Source organism: Semicossyphus pulcher, unplaced genomic scaffold (assembly GCF_022749685.1).
Source record: "Semicossyphus pulcher isolate SPU_LCO1_2020_fin unplaced genomic scaffold, fSemPul1.0.p SCAF_23, whole genome shotgun sequence".
NCBI lineage: Eukaryota > Metazoa > Chordata > Actinopteri > Labriformes > Labridae > Semicossyphus > Semicossyphus pulcher.
This window is the reverse complement of record NW_027211697.1, coordinates 5589370-5601667: the sequence shown is the minus strand read 5'-3', so window position 1 is coordinate 5601667 and position 12298 is coordinate 5589370. Positions and strand designations below refer to the sequence as shown.

General features: G+C 40.3%; 1 protein-coding gene across 4 annotated transcripts in view; it reads right to left on the bottom strand.

The window, feature by feature from the left end:
• pdxdc1 (pyridoxal-dependent decarboxylase domain containing 1) overlaps positions 1-11944 on the bottom strand; it is a 59156-nt gene extending 47212 nt beyond the window's left edge. For 2 of the 4 annotated variants that reach the window (XM_069674668.1, XM_069674671.1), the window contains exons 1-2: positions 11778-11944; positions 9091-9209 (exon numbers count right to left, since the gene is read on the bottom strand). The gene's annotated coding sequence lies outside the window, so the exon portion shown is untranslated. The remainder of the gene's footprint in view (positions 1-9090; positions 9210-11777) is intronic. The other 2 variants (XM_069674669.1, XM_069674670.1) reach the window with 2 other exon arrangements.
• Between the last annotated feature and the right edge of the window lie 354 nt (positions 11945-12298).

Below are 12298 nucleotides of genomic sequence, written 5' to 3'. Positions count from 1 at the left end.
GCCTTGAGTAACGACAGGGGGGGCCCGGCGAGGCTCAAGAAAAACAATGCACACAGTTCTGCACTGTTACAATTCATTTTTTAGCAGATGCTTTTGTCCAAAGCAATGTACATCTGAGAGTTATTACAACACAAGCAACAAGACAGGAGGGAACGAAGTCAGCAAGTACCAACAAACAAGTGTGATCGGACAATGGTGCCGACAGACAGTTTTTTTTGTTTTTGTAATGATCATCATCAGCAACATCAACAAGGTCAATATAGTTCGTCTTCATCATAATCATGAGAATCCTATTCAACATAAACCACATCCTCAATGTCATCATCATCAATGGCATCAATATCATTAAGTGCAGAGGGGGTTCATGAAAGAGCTGGGTCTTTAGCTTTTTCTTAAAGGTGGAAAAGGACTCTGCGGACTGAATGGAGTTTGGTAACTCATTCCACCACCTTGGGCCTACTGAGGAGAAGAGTCTTGTTAGCGACTTAGGGCCCTGTTATGATGGGAGTACCAGGCGCCTTTCATTGGCAGAGCGTAATGGGTGGGACGGAGTGTAGACCTGGATGAGGGCGTTTAGGTAGACAGGAGCTGTTTTTGTTTTGTTTTGCAAACAAGTAACAGGGTTTTGCTAGCAAAGCGTGGCCAGTTTTGTAATAGGACATTCCCCCGTTACACCGGTGTGCGCTGCAGGTGAAGCCCCTAAAAGTAAACACTCCACAGCATGTCCGCTCCGCGAACGGTCTGTTTATGTGGCCACAGCATAATCCAGCACCGCGGTGAGGTGCTGCTGATAACAAGAATACACTCACATAAGCCGCCTCGCGTAACTGAAAGCCTTGATCATCCAGTATCCATCAAATATTTTCATCTACTAAAGGGGGGCCCTGCAGAAAAGTTTGGGAACCACTGCACTATGGGAAAACAAATGGTGAAGGCAGTATGATGTTTTGGACAATGTTCTCCTGGGAAACCATTGGTCCTGCCATTCATGTGGATGTTACTTTGACACGTACCACCTACCTAAACACTGTTGAAGACCAAGTACACCCCTTCATGGAAACAGCATTCCCTAATGGCAGTGAACAACTTTTGTGCACTGGAGACAGACGCGGATCTGGTGCCTCTACCCGACACCCTTATCAACAGCCCGGCTGCTAAGAAAGCATTCACCGGGGAACCAGAGCCCTCTCTGAGTGACCTGCAAAAGACCATCCTGAAAGCGATAAATGACAGAGCTGATGAACTGGCACGAATGATCAATAGCAACTCAGCAGACATAAAGAGCTTAAAGATTCTCTTGAGTTTGCCCACAGAGAAATTAAAGACATTAAGTCTGAAAACTGCATGCTAAAGAAAAAAAGTGAGAAACAACAGGCAGAGATAAAGTTACTGCAGGAGCGAGCTACAGAGGCAGAATGTTATAACCAAAGATGGTGCCTTCAACTTTATAGTGCGTTAAAATGTGGACTAAAGGCAAAGAATAACACCTACCTACAAGAAAACCAGATCAGTTTAGAGGAAGACCAAAACAAGGAGGATAAGGATGCAAGAGTTGCTCTGTGGCCCATCATTGAAAAGGCTCGTAAGGATCAAATCAAAGCATACTTCGTTAGCACTAAAACTTATGTGGATGGAAAAGAAAGCCGACGTGCAGTTGGGTAGAGTTCAAATCTAATCCAACTCATAACATGGTACTATGGTTTATGGCTCATTCTAAACTACAACATTTTTTATACTGGTTCAGCTGGTGAAAGCCTATTCTTGTATACCCAGCCTAGCCAGAAGTTTATATATTCTGAAGTTCCCCATTACTGTGTCTTAACTGATTTTAAGCAGGAGATTACTTTGGCAATTTCACTGCAGGTCATGTAATGTGGTTACATTCTAGAAACACTACTAATTTGGGGAAAATAATATTTTCTAGTCTGTTTATGTTCATAAGGCTTTAATAAAATACTGGAGTCAGAAACAAAACGCACTTCACATTGTAGGCCTTTAAAATGACAATACACTAAAGTTAATACAATAATCATTAAAATAATCCTAAATTAATGTTACTGTGTCAAATATTTAACAGCTCAGGAGGTCTGTGACTGAGAGGCGACACCCACGACAACGATATCGCAGACATCGCAGACATTTGCCCAACAACACACCCTCCCTCCCAAAGTGTAATGTTACCGAGCTGCTGCAACAAAATGTTCCTCACTGACCTGACGTGCGGCTGTCAGTCCAATCGTACCTGTCGTCATTACCCCACAACACAAGCCACAGCTTCCCTATCATTGCAGCTTAGTGTTGTTTATATCCTACATTCAATTTTAAGCATACAAGTGCTTCACTAAATACACAAGGGGGCTTGGCTGGCTACAAATAAAGAAAGGTAATTTATTCTCCCCAAATATATTGAGGCTGAACTTGCAGCTTGGGGGCCCCCTAGTGGCTGCAGGGGCCCTATGCATGTTTCTCTTTTTTTCAGAATTGACTTCTGGCTCATTTCATAGGATATGGAAACACATTACAAATAAAGACAGCAAAAGAGTTCTCAACCATTGGAAATTGAGACAAAACTGAAGTTACTGTGCTTGGTCCCAAACATCTTAGAGATTCTTTCTCTAATGTTATAACTGCCCTAGATGGCATCAGCCATCACTACTGTTATGAATCTTGGAGTTCTACTTCATCAGGATATGTCCTTAAACTCCCACATAAAACAAATTTCAAGGACAGCCTTTTTTCACCTTCGCAACATAGCAAAAATCAGACGTGTCCCGTCTCAAAATTATGCAGAAATTCTAGTCCATGCATTCGTTACTTCTAGGTTGGATTATTGTAATTCCTCATTATTAGGCTACCCTAATAAGTCTCTAAAGACTCTTCAACTGGTACAAAAGGCTACAGCACGAGTACTGATAAGAAAAAGGGATAACATCTCTCTTGTATCTCTCCTTCTATATTTTAAAACTACAGATTTTAAAATATATTTGACGTCCATTGAAAACCTAAAACTCACAAATCAGAAATTGGCAAATACAATTACATTATTTATAAAGTTTACATTTTATTCTCTTAAGTAGCAGAACCCTCTTGTCTCTTAGTTGCTTGTTTGTTTTTAATTATTATTTCATGTTAGTGTTGTACAGTCGTTTTGATCATCCCAGTTTGTATATTTGTCCATATACTTTGATACATTATTGTACATGTTGGACATATCTGTACATATGTACTTGAAATTTGTTTTAATAAAGTTTCTAAAACTACTAAAAACAAAACTCAAATTCAACCAATGGGTGACTAGTGGAGTCATATAGACTTTATTAATAATGGACATAGCCACCGTAACATCACCCATTGGTTTCTCAACTGCGTAAATGAAGCCGAAATATGGCCACCGCCATGTTGGTTTACTGGAGCCTGAAGTGACCATATTTGGATGAGGTGGTGCTACAGAACAAGCAAGTGGTTGAAAAACACCTCGTAGTTATCAAAGCAAAAGCCAAAACAGTCTGTGTCTGCGGCTGATCCATTAGCTTGTGAATGAGCTAGTCTAACTTTCCCAGGAGGAGATTCTCTTTGTGGGGGTCACTAACTGCAGGTGTTTATTTATCAGACTTAAGAAGTAGCAGACTCGCCACTCGCTCGCTCGGTGAGATAGCTGCAGGTGAATGACGCGTCCCGGGAAATGTAAAATAATCAATCTTCTGATACGGTCAGCCGTCATCTCTCCAGAGAAAAGCAAACAACTTCTGACTCCTATTTACTGGCCGACGATTAAATACATTTTTGATAAACACTGCACAGGCTAACGAGCCAGGTATGACCTGCCACTTAATGGTAAAATATATCAACAGGGTTGGGGGGGATTACTTTAAAAATGGATTCCGATCCCATCCAAGTATCACAATTTTAAAGTAACCTAACTGATTACTTTCAGTTACTTTTGGATTACTTCAGTACTAAATCTGCAAATAAAGACAAGAGAAGAGAAATTTCAATACTTTTGTAATCTTAGTTATCAGTGATCTTGAATGGTAAAATTACCAGGATGTACCACATGTTTATTTCTGCTGTAAAAATGGGCATTTTCCCATCTGTTGCAATTGTATTTCTTGGTTTTTGGAGCCAGCCTCAAGTGGCCACATAAGGAACTGCATTTTTTTTGCTCTGCTGCATTGGCTTTATTTTTCAATTCCAGAGGCAGGGACTCAGGCCATGTTTTTTGCATTGTAGGCAATTTAAAAAATTCGGCGCCCCCCACTACAAATGTCAGAATCCATCACTGGGCGCTAGCCGCTGGAAAAGTGGTATCACCAGATTGGAGCCACTCTGCAAAACTTATGTAAGATAGTACCTAATCAAAGCCCTATACATTTGGAGGTTGTGAAAATGTACCATGTCTTCGTTAGCCTCTTATAAACCAAACTCATATTCTTCATCACTATAACCCAGACAATTCTGATTGTCAATTCTGACAGTCATTGTCTGTCCTTACTATTTTTCAAAGCAGAAAATGACGGTGAATGTATACAAGAACTTTCAACCCAGAAAATGAGATTGATTATTACTACAAGTTTATTTGTTTCATTTCTTCCATAGTGGAGATGAGGAGAGAGTGGAGTGCATTAATACATTACATAAATACATAAAACACACACACACACACACACACACACACACACACACACACACACACACACACACACACACACACACACACACACACACAGTACATACCTGTATGTTATGCAAACTTTGGATCTATATTTAGTTCATGTTTCCACCTGCTGGTCATTCGAAAGTATTACATGTATTGTTGTTAGTTTCCTGCCATCGGTTCTTATTGGTCGATTTAGTCATGTGACACCATGCCAGGTAGCATGATCTCAAATGACAGCAGCTTTGGCTCATTCGAGAGGACTGCCGGTGTTGTGCCGAGTTATGCATGATCGCCGAGAACAGCATGCAGCTCGCGGGAGCGCGCACCCTCATTGTAATGCGATCTACGGCAATGTACACTTAAAAAACGATATAACTCTTCTCTGTTTGAGTTCATCAGTGATGAGAATTGATCTGAAGTCTATAGTGTATAAGCGCTTTGTGTCATTTATGTTTTATTGATCCAGTAGAAGAAGCTTTTTCTTCAAATGATTGATTGAGACGTGTGTTGTGTTTTTAAATGCGGAAAAACGCCAAACTCTGAAAACGTTGATTGAGTTTAATTGGACTAGGTGTTGATTAAAGAAATGGTGTGGATACATTATTTGGCAGATGTGTTGCAATATTCTGCCTGTCAAAATTAACATCCCCTTCTCTATAGGGCAGATTTTACATGTGGAAATTCATAATGTTGGGTAAAAAAGTCCACAAAATAAGCTGGTAACAGTTTTTGACCCTAAAGATTCTTTAAAGTAACTTAATGGGTGGATGCATTTTATGGAAGTACCTTTTTTTTTCCATTCCGAATTATGCATCCTCCTGTTTTTATAGCCAGGAAGACTATTATATGTAAAAGCTTTCACAATAACTTAGATTAGACCAGAATATGAGCTGGGAACAAGGTTTGACCCTAAAGACTCTGTAAAGGGACTTCATGGGTTAGATGTAAAAGATTTCTCAAAAACAACTAAAATCTGACCAGAATTTTAGCTGGCAACATTGTTTGATGTCAATGGCTGCTTCCCAAGTCTCTTATTTGATAGCTCCTCGCTCCTCGCCCGAACCGGAAGTAGTTCCGGAGCCGCCATATTGAGGACCGTCTCAAAGCTCTTATCACTGCTCGGAGGAGCGAGGAGCGAGGAGAGAGGAGGGAGTTCCGAGGAGCGATAAGCGAGGATACACGAGAGCAGCCTCTACGGAAGTCTTTTACTGGCCGACACACCCCCTTATTACAGATCAGTTAGTGATTGGACGCTGCAGCAGATCGGACTTATGTGAAACTTCACAACATCACCGGAGTTTCATATCGCAGAGAGGAAGAAGCGCACCTTAAAACAGACTTTACAGGGCGCCTTGAAACAGACTATAAACAACGCCGGTATAATGAGTTGGTATCTGACAAGCTGAGATCGTTTAGAACGAAATATTGATCATAACTTGTCGTAAAATATATAAAATGCAGTGAATAACTGCAGATTTGATTTGTTTTCTGGGTCAACATCTGAGTAAAAATAAGTTGTCTAAAAATCAAAAGTGGCAAAAACAGATTAATTTCTATTAAATTTAATCTAAAAAAATACCTCTCGTCATGATCAGTTATTTCCCTGCTAACTTTTATTACAGATGAATGAATGAATTCAGAGGGAGCAGGAGAGTCTCTCTGTCAGCAGGTAACACTTTTTACGTGTGAGTGTGATCATCAGGTCGGGTTTGATCAGCGTGACGTGATTTCTATTTATCCTGAAACTTTTAGCCTAATCAATAATGTTCATAGTTCATGAATAGACAGTATTTAGGCTTATTAAATAATTAATTCAGATCAGATTATCAGTGATCGAAAATTTAAATAATGAACAAATAATATAAAGACACAGTGCTGTAGGAAATGTCAGTCTGGCTCTGCAGCAGGAACACAGACTGCAGCCTGTTCTTCATGTGCAGGTGTTTGTTACACAGGTAACAGGTTACAGAGAGAAAGCACTGTTACTGTGTGTTTTATTAGAATTAATACAGTGCACATGTGTGCAGACACAAACAGCTGTTAAAGCAGACTGACAGCTGATCCAGCGGTGATCAGCTGACGCGATCATCACAAACGGACGTCGTAGCACGTGACGCTTCATCGAAGGACGTCTCATGTCTCTTAAAAAACATTCCCTCGTTTCCTCTCTCCTCTCTTGGTTTCCTCGCGTCTCTCCATGCATCTCTGGTGGGAGGGACTAAGACGCAAGTGAACGACGCAAGTGAAGGGAACATGGATGCAATTTAAGAGACTTGGGAAGCAGCCAATGTGTCTGAAAAGGATCGTAAGGGGTGGATGCATAATGTGGCAAAACAGATTTTGTTCCTGCCGACATTTGCATCCTCTCCTCCTTCTCAGCTCAGGTGAGTTTTATGAAATTCTTCAAGAGAATGAGAACAGTAAAAAACAATCATCTTTACTCCAGGCTTTGACTTTCTCTTGAAGTCTGTCGATTTGTGTACAGACACACACATTGAGGACTGAATACTATACAAATGTATACAGCCATGAAGTCATTATTCTCGATTGCCTTTTTTATGCGTCTGTATGTTAACATCATTGATAAGATAGTGTTGATTCTGATGTCATTATCTTAGCATCGCAGACTTGGCACATGCAAAACATTGTCTATGCAGTTAGAACCATCGGGAGCTGAACGCGCTCAAAAGTAGGGGTGCAATGGTCAATCAAAATTCGGATCATGTGTTGTGTGAGTCACAGCAAAACAACACAGGGTGAGCTTTCCATTTGGAAATATGGTGTTTATGCAATACTGGTGAGTTAACATACATACAATAGATTTACTAAGGTTAAGGGGATAGTTTGATTTGTTTGAAGTGGGGTTGTATGAGATACTTGTCAATAGTAAGTGTACTACATACAGTGGATGCCGATCAGCACAGCATGAAGGAAAACAATGTCCTCTAGTCCCCACCGTGAACAGCACATTGTCATTTCCATAATATTGTATTGTCTTTTGTTTGTTATCTCTTCTTCACCATACGCTGCAGGCGTAGTTACACGTGGTAACATGTGTTGTGGTCCACACAAAGTAGTGCCAAATAAAGAGGCGTTCTTCCTGAAAAGTGAAACGCGATGAATTATTCAAATATAGCGTATAATCCATACCAGTATTTCATTTTTCGGTGAGACTTCCTTATAAGTGGATACATTACGTGTGGAATTGACCCTATGTGCAGTGGCATATAGCCTAGCATCCGTGCTGGCACTCTGGCCGGTTTCTAAACACCGGGGCTGTGCTGACCGGCATCCACTGTATGTAGTACACTTACTATTGGTAAGTATCTCATACAACCCCACATCAAACAAACGGAACTATCCCTTTAAGCAACCAATTTTTATCATAAGCATCCACAGCTTGCAATTAAAAAAAAAACCCTGAAACAGTTGGATTGAAAGTAGAAACAAGGAGAACCTGTTCGATACAAAGCAGCCAGTGTGTAGTAAAATACGCACACCTCGCTTAGAAATATTAAAAGACGACTGGCATGTTTTACAGCTCTTAGTGGGTACCAATATATCATAGCTTCACATTACAGCAGGCTTACAGCAGGATACAGTGCAAGTTAAGCATCCCATTTTTATGCTGCTGAATATCAAATCAAACGCTGCCTAAACTAACAGACACAGTCGAGAGGTTTTGGCTTCACTTTAGGGGGAGCATGTCATGTCATGAGCGCCTACCTTGCAGCGGCAGTTTAGAGTAGAAGAGTGAACAACTGAGACCAGTCGGGAGAAAAAAGTCAAATGTATGGTAACAGAGGACAAAGAGCTGTCCCCCGAAACGGCTCTTCATCTGTTGTTTGGAGGTATTTAGGGCAAGTGATGTTAAGCAAATCAAATATTGCAAAGAGTGGATGAAACCTGTGTCTGCACCACAAAGAAACACAACTTTCTTGTTCAACCACCTGAAAAAACATGGTAAATTTCAGTATAATGAGTGTATGAAGGCCTAGAGGAATAAAGTTGCTACTCCCCTTCCTTGTCCAGCTTCAAGTCAGAGATCCTTAACAGTAGCTGTAAAGCGAAACGACCTATCCACCCAACTCCGTAAGACAGACTGAAATGACCAATTATGCACCAAATTCAGCCAAATAACTTAAAGTTAAGTCTTGTGTGGTGATATTTGAACAAACTAAAGAGACTAAGAGCACTTGTGGAACATAGCAGACTTGCTGAATGCTCGACCGGATCTCCAGTGAGAGATCAGCGGATGAAAAACACGTACTGGTACTCTCTACACTCTTAAATAACTGGTCTTCACATCACCACTAACTGCTGTAATTGGTTCTGCTGGACAGATAAACAAACACTTACAAGCCAGATATGGCAAAGCAGTATACTTGATACTTAAAACATAAATATTAATACAATAATAGCATTTCACTCACCAAAATGTTTAACCATGGACTGCAGAGCTGTCAGGCACCTCCACTGTCAGGACGGAACTGACGTGAGTGAGTGAATTTGTTGTTGCGATCACGCTTGGAGACAACGGTAGGTATTTTCTCTTATCCAAAACAGCAAAAAAAAAAAAAATCCAGATCAGGTTAGTTATTTGTGGTCTAAAAGGATTGAAGTTTTAACAAAGATAACTTTTACTGCCGTTAAGGCCATTCAATGTTCACTCAAATGAGCTGTTTTCACATTTAAACAGCATGGAAAGACTTTGCTGTGCGTCTACCAAGTAGTCATTACTTGTAACAGTTTTTCTGTCGTACGTGGCTGCATCATTCAATTGTTACAGGTGGCAAGGTGCAATACAGCCAACATCCACCACAGCTACTTCCCTTTCTGACCCTGGTCTACCATCCACCATCTACCTACTATCTACCCCTGTCCCACTGGATTTATCCACCCCGGGCTCCTCATCCTCAGTCCAACCAAGCTCAACCACTGTACTGGACACTGTTTTTATATGTTTGACTTGCACAAAAATGAAATAAAAACTTGAATGCCAGAAAAGCCAAATATTGAATGATTGTGATAATATAAAATTAAAATGCACAAGGTAAGCTAAAACAACAATAACAGTAAATATAAGTTTAACTATATACAGACATTTCAGCCAATAGTGCAATACAGTCTAATGATGTGTACACACCATAAGAGATAAAATATGACAACAGAATGTCAAATGATAAGTTGGCCCATTATATATATATGATGTCAGAACAGTGAAGAGGCTTATAAGCCTAGTTTTGTGATGCAAGTAGACATATATGCGTATTGTATCCTATAAAACATTAGATTGAGCTAATGGCATTTATATGCTGTTCCTTAATATTTAAAAAAGGAATTCTGAATGAGATGTTTTTAAGAAGAGAGCCTTAAGCTCCAACAGCAGACTCAATGAGCATTATTTTCCTTTCTCTTCTGTTCATCACCCGTCTTTACTAAATAAATCAATAGCAAGTGTAAATAAAATACAATGTTCAGTAATCTGGGACTAGAGTTTCTGGCTAGAGTAAATAAATGACTGAACCACTAAACCGGAAGTGCAATCCGATTCTGCGGTGGTCTGCAGAGGTAAGGGCCTGAGAGTGACAGTCTGCAGCCAGACTGTCTTGTGGCATAAATCACACAGACAGCCACTTTACTTGTCACACTTTTGCATGAAAAAAAAATCCCTAAATGGGACCAAGAACATAAGCACTGCCGGTTACCGAATTGGCTGTGTTGATGTCTAGCGGGCAGCCAGTAATCACACCAAGTGATCAAGTTGCTTACCAAGCGTGAGCTGCCTTCCAAATTTTATAAAAAGAACATTCACACCAATCAGTGCTAAGACCCCTAAATAGTAAAAGTAATAATAAAAGAGAAAAAGAGGACATTTGCACCTTTCTGTGCTTCGGCCCTAAACATATTTATCAAAATCAAAAGGTTTCTCACACTTGAATCAGAGATGGTTTAGCCCTGTTACATTGGGCCCAATCAACAAAAACCTAAACCCAATTCCAGCACCAAAGAAAAGCTGAACAAGCTAAGTCCCTACACTTCTGGCTGCAATTTCAGGAAACAGTCGAGCATTCAAATGGGTGTGGATACATTATTTGCACAGTGACTATGGGTTTACGTCAGGCAATTGGTGCACAGAGACACACACCAAAAAGTTTAAAAGCATTATCTACTAATTTAAACTTAACTGGTTGAACTGCTGAGTGACTATCCTTAAGACACAAACACTTTTAAACTTAGGGGACCAGTGTGTAAGATTTAGAGGATTTATTAGAGTAATTACAATATATTGTTCAGATGTTTTTCCTGGCCTTTAAATTACAGGATGCAAGACCTCTACCACAGAGAGTTCAGCCACAATAAATAGATTACTCCTAAATGCTTGGAAGGGGAGGGTGAGCTAAGGGGTTATCAGTTGGTTGAAATTTGCAACCTCACCGCTTGGGGCTAAGGAATCCTACATACTGAAACGGTCTTTTAATGTATTTTCTTTGATTTAAATACCCGTTTCTTCCTACATTTTGTTCAGGATTTCTGCTGATATTTTAAACTAGGCTGTGAACTAACTGCTTAAGTCACGACAATTAAAATATAATACTGTAAATTACAAACCTGACATTAAATTGAGTAGTCTTTATGCAATCCACAAGCCCCTTTTTTATTTTAAATGTGTTTGTTTAGGCATTATGTCATACTTCAATTTAGTTTGTATTACAATATTAATCTGTAGGTTAAATTCACATACATAAACATTTAAAATATTTGTCTAGATAATTAATTTAAAAATGATAATCAAATAATCAACTAATCGAATGGACTTTATTACAGTGACCTTACAGTGCTGCTGTCATGTAAATGGAAGAAAACTAATGAATATGAATGACCTGACACTCCATCAGGCTGCGATCTCTTTGACAGAATAATGCTGCCAGCTTTCAGTGGACACATAAACGATAAGGCCAGAGCAGATACAGTGTTACATTTGAAATCATGGAGGTTCCTCACCGCCAGCAGGTTACACCGAAACAAAAGACGGGTGCGTTGTCTGCCGGTCACAGAGCTGACTCAGAGGGTTCGCTAAGATTACACTGTTTCGCGCAACTGACCGTGTTCTGCTTACCTTCACTCACCTGACAGCTTAACCTGGTCTGCCGAGGAGGGAGACGCAGACAATCTGCGGCAAGCACCGTGGCGCAGTCTCTCAAGAAATCGTAAGAAAAGCCTGTCGGAATTTTGAATTTGACACGTATATAATGCCCCTACCAACCTCTGTATTCCGCTGACTGAACCGGATACTTTGCTTCCTGGACTGGAGCGCGACGTGCGTTCCACGCTGGCAGCGTCGACGTCATGATCTGGCAATGCTGAGTTTTACACACGCCGCCTCAGAGCTACACATCCTCACAGCCCGCATGAGCGGCGTTCATGCCTTTGGTGACTTTCACCTGCTATTGGAGGCGAGCAACTCGTCCGCCGTCCCATCTTGATTTTACTTACATTATTGTGACACATCAGGTCAATCTGTCATAAATTACTCAACTCACTCAGGTCGAACCATTCCTGCGGCTGTCTTGCTACTGTTTATCTTCTCAAGGCTTTTAAGATCAATTACTTGAAAAGTATAAATGGTGTCAATTTGAG